The 12,147-nt window shown below is 34.6% G+C and overlaps 1 long non-coding RNA gene across 1 annotated transcript in view; it reads right to left on the bottom strand.

Annotated features, from left to right (window-relative positions):
* The window catches only part of LOC134737441 (uncharacterized), a 37,941-nt gene extending 27,740 nt beyond the window's left edge, over positions 1-10,201 (bottom strand). The window contains exons 1-2 of the long non-coding RNA XR_010122341.1: positions 10,114-10,201; positions 2,918-2,989 (exon numbers count right to left, since the gene is read on the bottom strand). This is a non-coding gene — a long non-coding RNA (uncharacterized lncRNA). The remainder of the gene's footprint in view (positions 1-2,917; positions 2,990-10,113) is intronic.
* Between the last annotated feature and the right edge of the window lie 1,946 nt (positions 10,202-12,147).

Below are 12,147 nucleotides of genomic sequence, written 5' to 3'. Positions count from 1 at the left end.
CATCTTCTACAACTTTGTCTTTCATTCAGTTTTTGTCCTATACTTTTTCTCTTCTTATTTCGGAGCAACCACTCATCTTTCTTTAGGGCAAAAAATACTTTTTTTTTCTTAAGAAAAATACAACATCCTCATATCTTCATAGCTTTTTCTTAACAAAAGCACATCTTACGTTCTTTGTATACTTGCACACAGAATTGCTTCTCATTATTTCTAACAATTTTAGTTACATATATTAATTAGAATGTTTAACTCTTAGCAACCTTCATTTTCAGTGAACACTAAGAAGACAGCAATTGCGAACTGTCTGTGACACCATCAATCTGTCAATTGGTAAATCTATGAATCGTATTTTACAGAAGTCTGTGCTTCCTCATTGTACAATTTGTCAATGTAGGACAGGACATGTTTACTAATATTACCAAATATATTTAGTATCTCTTTAATAAGAAACTGTAAAGGAATCAAAACTTTATCTTTATACTCAGGCTTTTTGTTTTTTGTGGATAGGCCTGAGAATTAGATTTTTGTTTGTACAGATTTCCCTGAGCCTTATCTTTCCATTCTAATGAAAAGAATGTTAAAACCTTCTGCTGTAGGAAGGACATCTTTTACATAGGAATTTTATCTTGTTTACATCTATTTAACTGACTTATTTTAACAGTTATGCTTGGATTGCATGTAAAGATGAGACATTAAACAGCTAGCTATAATCTTAAGTTACTTTTCTGGTTTCCAATTTTGTAATATAGAGATAACTTAAGCTTATTTTACTATTGAACCTAAGTAGAAAATGCCATGCAAGTGTATAATATTTAATACTAAAAACTCTGGAGATATGTCTGTTTTAATCAAATCAACAATATTCTTACTTTCGAAAGATTACTGAATTTATGTGAACTTGAAAAGCATTCGAATTAGGTCGTCTTTTGTTCTAAGAGAATGCTTCATTTTTATAAGTACTTATTTTTATCAAAGCCATGTAAATGCAGATATTTTACAATCTAATTTGTGATATCTTAAGGAGATAAATGTTACACATATATATCATGCATACAAACATATACAAACACATAGACAGAAAAAGATCTTACAGATCTCATTCTAAAATTGTATTCCTGCACCAGGTATAATTAACACATGGTCGATTATTTATTAAAGACTATTTGGATTCTACTTGTTTTTCTGGCCAATGGAACAAAATTTTCTGCCGAGATGGCTAAAGATTTTGACTGATATTTATGAAAAAATACTTTTAAGATTTTTAATTTGCCTTCTCTAAGAAACTATTTAAAGAGGAAATCTCGGTTTTATTTAATCTTTTAGATGTCTATGTGTACCAACTAAAGAATTAATTCCACTGATGTTGTGGCATTTTTGATATTTTCTTTCTTAATGCACTTCACAGATGAACAGGTTTATCTAGGTTAAAACTTCCCCACTGTGGCCACTGTAAATTTAAGTTGTTCTTAGTAAGATTAAATCATTTCTCAAAAAATATACAGATTCTAGGACCATAATTTTTGTGTTAACACATAAGGTTAACTGGTATCTTAATAGCAAAGATACATAATCAACCTAAATGCCCATCACTCATAGACTGGATAAAGAAAACGTGGTACATATACACCATGGAATACTATGTAGCCATAAAAAAGAACAAGATCATGTTTTTTGCAAGTACATGTGATGGAGATGGAGGCCATTATCCTTAGCAAACTAACACAGGGACAGAAAACTAAATACTGCATGTTCTCATAATTAGGAACTAAATGATAAGAACACATGGATACATCACCTGGAACAATACACATTGGAGACTTACAGAGAGTGAAGGGCAGGATGAGGGAGACGATCAGGAAAAATAATTAATGGGTACTAGGCTTAATACCTGCATCAGGAAAAATAACTAATGGGTACTAGGCTTAATACCTGGGTGATGAAAGAATCTGTACAACAAACCCTCATGACACAAGTTTACCTGTGTAACGAACCTGCACTTGTACCCCTGAAATTAAAATAAAAGTTCAAAAAAAAAAAAAAGAAACGTCACAAAATGACAGCAGGCTCTCAAATAAATAAAAATATTTTACTCCAAAATATATTTCTTTGACCTATTTTGAAATGATCCCGCAAAGCTGCCTCTTGTGGGGGAAATTTACATTTGGATGAGAATCTCCTTCTTTATCCAGGAGCTTTTCTGATCCTGAAGAGACTAGCTGAGTCTAGTACCTTTTAAAGGACTGAATAGGAAACATTTCCCATCTATTGCCTGTAAGGGCAGCCACCTACGAGACTTTGTCAACATAATAAGAACCTTGGTCTCCACAACCCCTTATACTGCTTTCTACTGTTTCCAGGTCTTCAGAGTTAAATTCTTAACTCTTTCAGCCAATTGCCAATCAGATCTTTGAATCCATCTATGACCTGTAAGCTCCTGCTTCATTGTCCTACCTTTCCAGACTGAACCAGTGTATACCTCACATGTATTGATTGATGTCTGCCTGTAACTTCTGTCCCCCTAAAATGTATAAAATCAAGCTGTAACTGAACCACCTTGGATGCACTTTTGAGGTCCTCCTGAGGCTGTGTTATGGGTCATGGTCTTCACATTTAGCTCAGAATAAATCTCTTTGAATATATTTTTTTAAGTTACCAAGTGTCCCATTAAGTAAAATCACAGATTCCTTAGATTTGGATGAACCATTTTCAAAAAGTAGCTACCTGAGGCCACTAACAGGATCTAATCCAGTGAATTATCGAATCCAATTCAATCCTGAGCCAGTCCAGTAAAACAATGCTTAAATAAAATCAAGCAGCTCAAAACACAAATCCATGGAGCTGAAATAAAAGAGAAAACTTGTCCACAGTGAGAATTTGCTGCAAGAGATCGATAGGCACAAGGGACCCTCTTGAGTACCTTTGTTTGGTCACTCACAGCTCCTGGGGGTCCTTGAGGATCTATGTTGAAACTCATTTTTGATGCAAGTATCTAAAAGAAAAATTTTCAATAAATTGAATTTAGCAGAGTTTATTTGAACAAAGAAACAATTCATGAATTAGGCAGTACCCTGAAGCAGTAAAGCTTCAGAGAGCTTCACCCAGAAACACGAGCGGGCTTTTATAGACAGAAAAGGATGTGACATACAGAAATAGCCTAATTGGCTAATGTTTTGCATTCACATTATTTGGACATGTACAATCAGTTTGCAGCCTATGATTGGCTGAAAGCTTAGCTGCTGTAATTGGCCAAAATTCAATTACTTGTTATAAGAAAATATTCCCAAGTTAAGTAGCTATTTGTTTACATATTAAGTTAGGTTAAAGTTTATTAAGTACAGAGGCAGTTACAGGCCAAATTTAATTTAACTTAACAATAGTAACTAGCATTCATTATTGTTCCACATCCCTGTGCACTGTTGATGGCTGCACTTTTTGTTATTTAGGAAATTTCGGGGGAAAAAGGGACACAATATTTATGAGTTTCTGAAGACATCCAGAAACCAATTTTCTTTTTTTTCTTTCTTTTTTTTTTTTTATTTGAGACTTAGTCTCACTCTATTGCCCCAGCTGGAGTGCAGCGGTGCAATCTCGGCTCATGGCAACCTCCACCTCCCGGCTTCAAGTGATTCTCCTGTCTCAGCCTCCCAAGCAGCTGGGATTACAGGCACCTGCCACCACGCCCAGCTAATTTTTGTATTTTTAGTAGAGATGAGGTTTCACCATGTTGACCAGGCTGGTCTCGAACTCCTGACCTAAGGTGATCCATGCACCTCAGCCTCCCAAAGTGCTGGGATTACAAGCGTGAGCCACCGTAGAAACCAATCTTCTACAGTTATACTCTAAACCCCCTTTTCCCCTTCTACCAACTGACTGTTTCTTCAATATAAATTAAATACATTCCTTTTTCTTATCTGCTTGGATTAAACTAATTTACTTAACATTTACTTATTCTGTCTTCTTTGGAGCTACACTTTGCTGCACTCTGTGCAACTATGTCACATGTACATACTTTGGATACTCCTCTAAACTATAATTTCAGTCTCCTTTTAATCATGGAGTTGAAAGTCAAGAGACAACTGTTGAGGGTTTTATTATGTGATTCCAACTTGTTTTAATAACAGACTATGTGGAAACAGGGTGGGCCGAGGGGAGTCACATGAAAAAGGGAGCACAAATATTTCTTGACTTCAAAGCAAAGAGAAAAGAGTAAATAAGTCACTATAGCCATCAACTCCATGTACTTATTACCTTTTAAAAATGGCCAGAGGTACTGATATATAAATGAAATAGACTACTAGGAAGTCTGACATTCTTCTCACTTCCAAACTGTCCAACAATGCACTTACTCTGAGAATGCTGTGTGCACTTTTAATTTTTTTGTCTAAATTAAACAAGAAAACATGCTTGTTTAACAAATTTAAATTATATATATATATATGTATATAGTAAGCTGGGTAAGCCCTTCTGCGTCTTTTCTTCGTGCTTAATAGTTCTACATTTATTATCCTTTAAAATTACTTTTCTGTGCGTAGAAATATAAATCTTATATGTTCAACTACAATTTTGTTTTGATGTTTTAACAAATTGGGACTGGACTCTTCATACTGTTCTGTAGCTTGCTATTTTATTTAACAATATGCAATTAATATATTTCTAAATCATAACCTAATTTATTTATTTTAATTGCTGCACAGTTTTCCATTTATGATATTGTTATCCTTTCTCTCTCGTACACATACATACTCACATACATAGACACACACACACACACACACATTTTTTTCATACCACTGGCAATATTGTCATGAAATTCCTTGTGCATATATTTGTATATATGTGCTCAAGTATTTTGTAGGAAATATATACTTATAAATTATTCAACACTTTATATATATTTTTCCCATTCATAGTCCATATAGGGAATGAGAGACTCACACATACACTCACACACATATTTTGGCTGTGTCTTCATTATCTCAGTAGACTAAATAAGATATTTTAGGCAAATATTTAGAAATGTTATAACCAGAGTGCTAAACATGATGAAGTGTAATTCTCACTTAATGAAACATTTCTATACATTACCCTATTTGTACACTTATCTTAGCTCTGAATATTCACTAACATTTTCAAATATCTTCTCATTCTGTATCAGCCCCCATATTTGCTTTATGGTCTAGTATCTTCTTCCTTCATTTGACATTTATCAACATGCTGCTGATGCTATTTTATTTTTCTCTGTTCTTCCAGCAATTTATAGTATCAGCCTCTATCCGCAGTAAAGAACAAAGCTGCAGTGGAAATGACAGCTTCCCTAGAAGCCATCTAAGTACTTTCCTACGCTCTGGGTTTGTTTGTTCTTTTTAGAAATTAGAGAACACAAAACATGGGCTATACCTGACAAGATTCTGAGTTGAACTCATTTTTATCAGATGTCATGCTGTGGCTGACAGCTTTGCAGCCAGAAGAGTGATTTTGGACAAGGGAAAAGAGAATGGGACAGTATTGCAGCATTTAATATTTTATTTGCAACCACATTGATTTTTTAAAAGAAATACCTTGTGTTATAACAAAGATTATTGTTATTTTTGTTGAAAAACCATGAACTTAAAGGGACACTATTTTTATGAAAATGAATCAGTTTAGTATTAAAGTGTGGACAGTTTATGTGTGCTTACAATTATGGAAAGACTTAGAGATGGGTATAAAAAGTGGAAAAGTAAAGAAAACTGCGTGTTTATTGAGTTATTCTTAAAAACCTTCTGGAAGCAGTGTAGCTAAAAGAAAGGAACCATGTTTCTAGAACAATTGTGAGAATTAGGGAAGCCAAAGTCTATAAAATCATATTTTCATAATGAATGACTGGATGCAGAAAAAACTCATATTTTCAAAGAAACATTGATTTCTAAAGATAAGAATATTTGGGATTTTATATTATGCATTTATTTGAGAAACTAATTTAAATAAGCCAAGTGTCCTGTACATATGGCAGTCCAGAAATTACTACTGGTAAGATATAGGTTACATGGACAGCATAAGCTTGTCTTTTCATCAACAAACAGAAACGATAAATCTATTTATACAGGATAGCAATCATGAGAAAAACAAAATGGATTGAATCAGATCAATTGTTTTCATATGCAATAAATAAATAATTTTAAATTAAAATTGCATTTATTTCTGTTGATTGGCGATGGGACCATTTGGTACTCCATGCTGTTCTACATGACCCATATTATTTGGTTAATTTTTTGCTTCAGGAACATAGTCACCACCAAGGCAGGCCAGGCAGAGTCAGGAAAGCATAATTTATGCAGCCTACCAAAATGCTATTAAGGTTATACTTATTTAAAAATACTTAAGCATTATTAGACTCGGAAATCTAAAAGTCAGGAGTGAAAGAGTATATTGTATATAGTTTGATATTTAATGGTTACACAGAGGGAAGTACAAATAGCAATTTATTCTTGTTTTTATTCCCTCATATTTACATTCTATTTCTGTATCCCCCAGTGAACTGGGGTAAGATTGATTATGCTCTTCTCTAATTCCTAAGCATTATATACTGGATGGCTGAGAGTTGTACTGAGTACTGAAATTATGCCAATATAAATATAATATTGCCTTTTACTTTTCAACAACTTGAGTTGCTCCATGAAAGGAGCAATTTACCCAAATACCTGAGTGAGCATCTGGAGACATGTCTTTTATTTACAATTTGACTACCAGACAAGTCATTAAGAATTTCAGAAATTGCTAGCTATGTTTTTAAGATAGGAAGTCCAAACTAAATTATGATTCAGAAAATCCATTTGGCTAAAGTGAAATTTTATGCAATTAAATCCACACAGTAAATATATTGGCAAATTATTTAGACTGCTCCATAGCTTTGGGACTATTTCCAACACAACTAAGATGGAAAGAAATCCTGCTTGTTTAAAGTGACTGCTTCTTCCACACAGAGTTTAGACACTGTGATTCTGCAATGCCTTATTGTGCTCTAGATCCAGAGCTAATGGAGTGGAGGCATGGTGGCTCACGCCTGTAATCCCAGCACTTTGGGAGGCCGAGGCAGGCAGATCACGACGTCAGGAGATCGAGACCATCCCGGCTCTCACGGTGAAACACCATCTCTACTAAAAATAGAAAAAAATTAACTGGGTGTGGTGGCGGGCACCTGTAGTCCCAGCTACTTGAGAGGCTGAGGCGGGAGAATGGTGTGAACCTGGGGGGCAGAGCTTGCAGTGAGCTGAGATTGCGCCACTGCACTCCAGCCTGGGGGACAGAGTGAGACTCCATCTCAAAAAAAAAAAGAAGTCTCTTTGAAAGTAGATAATTAATATCATCTTTCCTTAAGTACAGTACATCCCTTTAAAAATGGCTTAAAGAAAATAAAGTGCTAATGAACCAATGAATTTAACAAAATAGGGTAAGTGTACATATATATATATATATATATATACTTCATAGATACTCATGTATATGTGCATATATGTATGTGTGTGTTTATATATAAATTAAGGGATCGGAAAGGAGAAAGTCTAGAAAACACTCATTGTGTCTCTCAAATTTATCTTTTTTTGTTGTTGTTGTCTCCAAATTTAAACTCAAGCTAATTTTATGCTAAAGTTTAAACTCTAAAATTTCACCAAGCTGTATAATTTGGATATTAGAAATAAGCAAATCATATTTTTACAAATATAAGTAATTTTATAATTATGTATCTTGGTAAGATAGAGATGACCTTGAATTGAAGGTAAGAGCACATTGCTTTATTGCTAGGTCTGTGAGCAATAGCTTATGTTAATTTAGGCAAGTTTCTTAATATTTATGTTTCCCTATGTGCAAAATTGGATTAATTAAATCTGAATTACATATCATACAGAGCCACGGTAGGATTAAAAGTTATAAAGTGAACCTATTATTTAAAGGCAAAGTATCACACACATCTTATCTTTAAGTAGAATCCATAAAAAAAAAAGAAACAAATCTTCATGGATTCCAAATATATCTACTGAGCAAACGTTATTCTAGGCAGACAGGTTTCAGCAATGAGAAATCTAATTCTCATTCAACTTATCTTCTATTGGTGGATACAGAAAATAAACAAATACATTTATAAATGCAATTTGATTATACTTTAACATAAAAATTATGCTTTTAAATTCCATTCCCAGTTTTATTTTAAACTGAAATGATTGAAAACTCAAATTAACACATTTCTGTAGTAATAATTTCTCCATGCTGGAGAAATGCATACACAGAAAGGAGTTTCCTTAGAAATACTTACCTGAATATTACACCCTTGGGGGTTCATAGTTTCCTGACACCACTTTTATTTATGTTCTGATAAAGTAATGTATTTCAGTTTATACAAAATTGCAGTCTATTTGTGATTCATAAATATTTATTAATTTCAACAATGTTATGACCTTTCTTGGCACAAGTGGGATGATTTCAGAGCCCACCTGCAGAAAGTCCTGCCCTATAATGATGGATGAGATGTCAAACATCCCTTGTATCAGAGACTCCTACAGAATCATGGCAACGTAAAAAGACCAATGGCAGCCTTCTCCTGGGAGAAGGTTTTAATTAAGAAGATGGAGGGAGGCATGGATATGGTGCCCACCCCCTCATTCTCTGCAGTAGTTAAGAGGCAGAGTGCAGTCATGGTAATCCTCTGAATGTTTACATGTAGTGTCAGAGTGGTAAATATTCAATAAAAATCCAGAGTCTTTACTGTGGGTTCATCACTCTACTTGGGCTAATGATTCAAGCTGAACAGAAAATAGGCTGTGTCTGCAAATTGACTAGAGTCAATTAGGGAAAGGTAACCAAAGAAATACATAAGTTGCCACAAGCAGTATAGTATCTTGACAGCAAGAAGTCCCAAAGAGGAAGATGCTAATTTCTTATAGATGAACAGGAAAAGCTATAAAACGTAAGCAATCCTTCAGCTCATTTTTGAAGACAGCTATGTCCACCCGAGAGACATGATGGAATGTGGGCTAGTGATGGCAGCCGGAGGGGATGCACAAAGATTTCAATATAAAATTGTTAAGCAGCATGAACAAATATGCACAAATACTTTCAAGAAAAAGGAATCTTGGAAAATCTTTAGCTTTCAGGTTTAAAACTTTGTATGAGAAAAGGTTTTTGGCCAGGCGCGGTGGCTCACGCTTATAATCCCAACACTTTGGGAGACCGAGGGGCGCGTGGATAACCTGAGGTGAGGAGTTCGAGACCAGCCTGTCCAACATAGTGAAACCCTGTCTCTACCAAAAATACAAAAATTAGGTGAGCGTGGTGGTGGGTGCCTGTAATTCCAGCTACCTGGGAGGCTGAGGCAGGAGAATTGCTTGAATCCGGGAGGCAAAAGTTGCAGTGAGCCGAGATCATGCCATTGTGCTCCAGCCTGGGCGACAGAGCAAGACTCTGTCTCTAAATAAATAAATAAATGTTTTTACTCTGCTTCTCTACAAAATGTTCTAACTATCATTCTGTAATAATTTTCTTCTATTTTTCTTAATCCAAATATTCAGAAGAGGACTGCATTCTTATATATAAGTATATCCAAAAAGCTCCACTGACAATATTTCAAAAATATTTTAAAAACTCTAAAGTAAAAATGTATGCATCTTCTTGCATTATTTATATTGAAAGAATTGTGAGAAAATAACCACACTGAGCCAAGGTAATATAAAATATTTCAAATTATTAAAATAGTGTTTTCCAATCTTCAGATTTTAAAAATTATATGAAGCCAAGATATTACTGAAAATGATCATAGTCTAGCTATGGAGACAAGTTTCACAAAATACAAATCCTAACACAAGCGTTTTTTGTACACTAAAATGCACCCAAAAAACACAAAAGAAGATGTAAAAATTTATAGCTTCTGGAGAACAAAATTTTATTGCTATTCTTTGGTCCACTATCACACAAACTCCGACGTATGCCACAGAGAAGCTCAACTCTGTATGTTTTTGAAATACTTATAAACCTTGACAGAATTTTATTCTCCTTATTAAATACAGAGAAACCACCCCTGCCTACTTAATATCAAGTTGCTCTTTGTATAGAGCTGGTTCAATAAGGCTTGAAGAGACCTACCTGCATGATGGATTTTTCTTTGGGTAAATAGATGGGTGTTTCATTCTGAATTAGCTGAATGAAGCTTGACAAGCTTGCACAGTGTTCTGCTATGCAAGTATGAGTCAATGTTGTAAGGCTTTAGGTTACTTCCTTTTCTAAAAATTAAAAAAAAAATGTAATCTTCCATCCGTAAAAAGCTAGATATGAAATAAAATTATTCTCCTTTCAAAACTTGTTCATCTCCCATAAAGGCATGCGTTTCTCCATTAAGAAAAAGTTCAACCACACAAATTAAGAGCAGCCTACTTTTCAGTTCCAAACATATATTGTAAGATATAAGGAAGGCAGGAAGAAACGGTGAGAAATAAAAGGGGCTCTGGAGGCTCATGCCCAAAGAAGTTTTCAATCACAGTTTAAAATTAAGTGTCTCAAATCAGGATTTAATTTACAGTTTAAGATTTAGTAACACAGTCATTGCATGTTAATTAAACAGCAATGGATCATTTACCAACCTGTTTAATGAGGTGTAACAACTATTGCATATAAAACATACTGACATTATTATAATATTGCCATTAACTTTCAATAAATCTGTTTGAATAATTATTGGTATTTAAGTACTATAAAATCCCTAACATAACTAGGCATACCTATTTATATTTAATAAAACAGGAATTTTATTGTAGGAATAATTAAACTCCCAGGACCACATTCCTATTTTTGTATGGCGAACAAATCCTTTCTGCAACAGTGGGAGTTGCAGCTCCACTAAATGAAGAATTCAGGAGAGAAGAATTCAGCAGAGAAGAATTCAGCCCACACTGAAGGAACTATTATTCCATCATTATTTTTAGAATCTCACCTTTTCTTAGGGGCAAAGCTTACCTTTCCATTAATTAACAAATATAATTGGAAGAGTTGTTCCTCTGTTATTCTTTTTAATGGAGAATCATAAATCCTTACTTCCCTTCTGCTTACACAGGGTAGACTGGGAAGACCCTGACTAAGAATCTGATTTAACCTGTGGTGCAGAAAAGCACTACTTTTGATGTTGGGAGGATTTTGTGCACCCAGCAAGGAGCAGAGCGCTCTGCTGACTGCAGTAATATAGGTAACAGACCTTATTTGGTGCATGTGTCATAAGGCTGCCCATGCGATGAGAAAGGTATGATGCCATAGAGAACTGATCGACTCTAAATAATAAAGTAAGTACAATGCTATGGTGCTGAGAGCAATTTCAGAAGGTCTGTGGGTGGACAGAGAGCAAGCAGAGTTTAGCAAGATGGTAAGAATATGGAGCTGTGTATGGTTTAATCTTTGGTATCAATGACTTGAAAGATCTGTATTACTAATATCTAAGTTTTGCATTGTAATTTATTAATGTAACACGTGCCTCATTTACCCAGATGGTTAAATAAAAGTGTGCTGTGGTTCTCCAGAGAGTAAACAGATTGATAATGATGTTGTATGAAAAGCACATGATATGTTCTGAAGACAGAGACAGGATCAGGAGTTCAGTGGAAGGTGGATATGCCATAAGGGAAAATGTGAACACCCAAACCATACCATTAATCATTTATTGGGAGCTCAAACCCTTTTTTCCCCCTTTTAACAAATTTCTAAGTGAACAATACAATATTGTTGAATATGTGCACAATGGTGTAGCAAAAGCCAGAATTCATTCCTCTTATATAACTGAAACTTTATACCTATTGATCAGCAACCTCCCATTTCTTCCTTTCCCGAGGCCCTGAAAACCATCATTCTACCTTTGATAGATAATTAGATAAAAGAAAATACGGTGTATACACACAATGACATAGCATTCAACCTTTAAAAGAAGAAAATCTTGCCATAGACAACACTATGGATAAACCGAAGGATATTAGGCTGAGTGAAATAAGCCAATCGGAGGTAAAGATTCATAAATCCACTTATATGAGGTAGATGAAATAGTCAAAATCAAATGTTTATGTAAAGTCTGAAGGTAAGATGACCCTGTGAGGCTGGAAGACTTGCCTGAGTATCAGGTTTTATTAAGTTTAGCAGAGA

This window comes from Symphalangus syndactylus, chromosome 8 (genome assembly GCF_028878055.3).
Source record: "Symphalangus syndactylus isolate Jambi chromosome 8, NHGRI_mSymSyn1-v2.1_pri, whole genome shotgun sequence".
Taxonomy (NCBI): Eukaryota; Metazoa; Chordata; class Mammalia; order Primates; family Hylobatidae; genus Symphalangus; species Symphalangus syndactylus.
The sequence above is the reverse complement of the archived record's forward strand: the minus strand, read 5'-3'. Positions and strand labels throughout refer to the sequence as shown.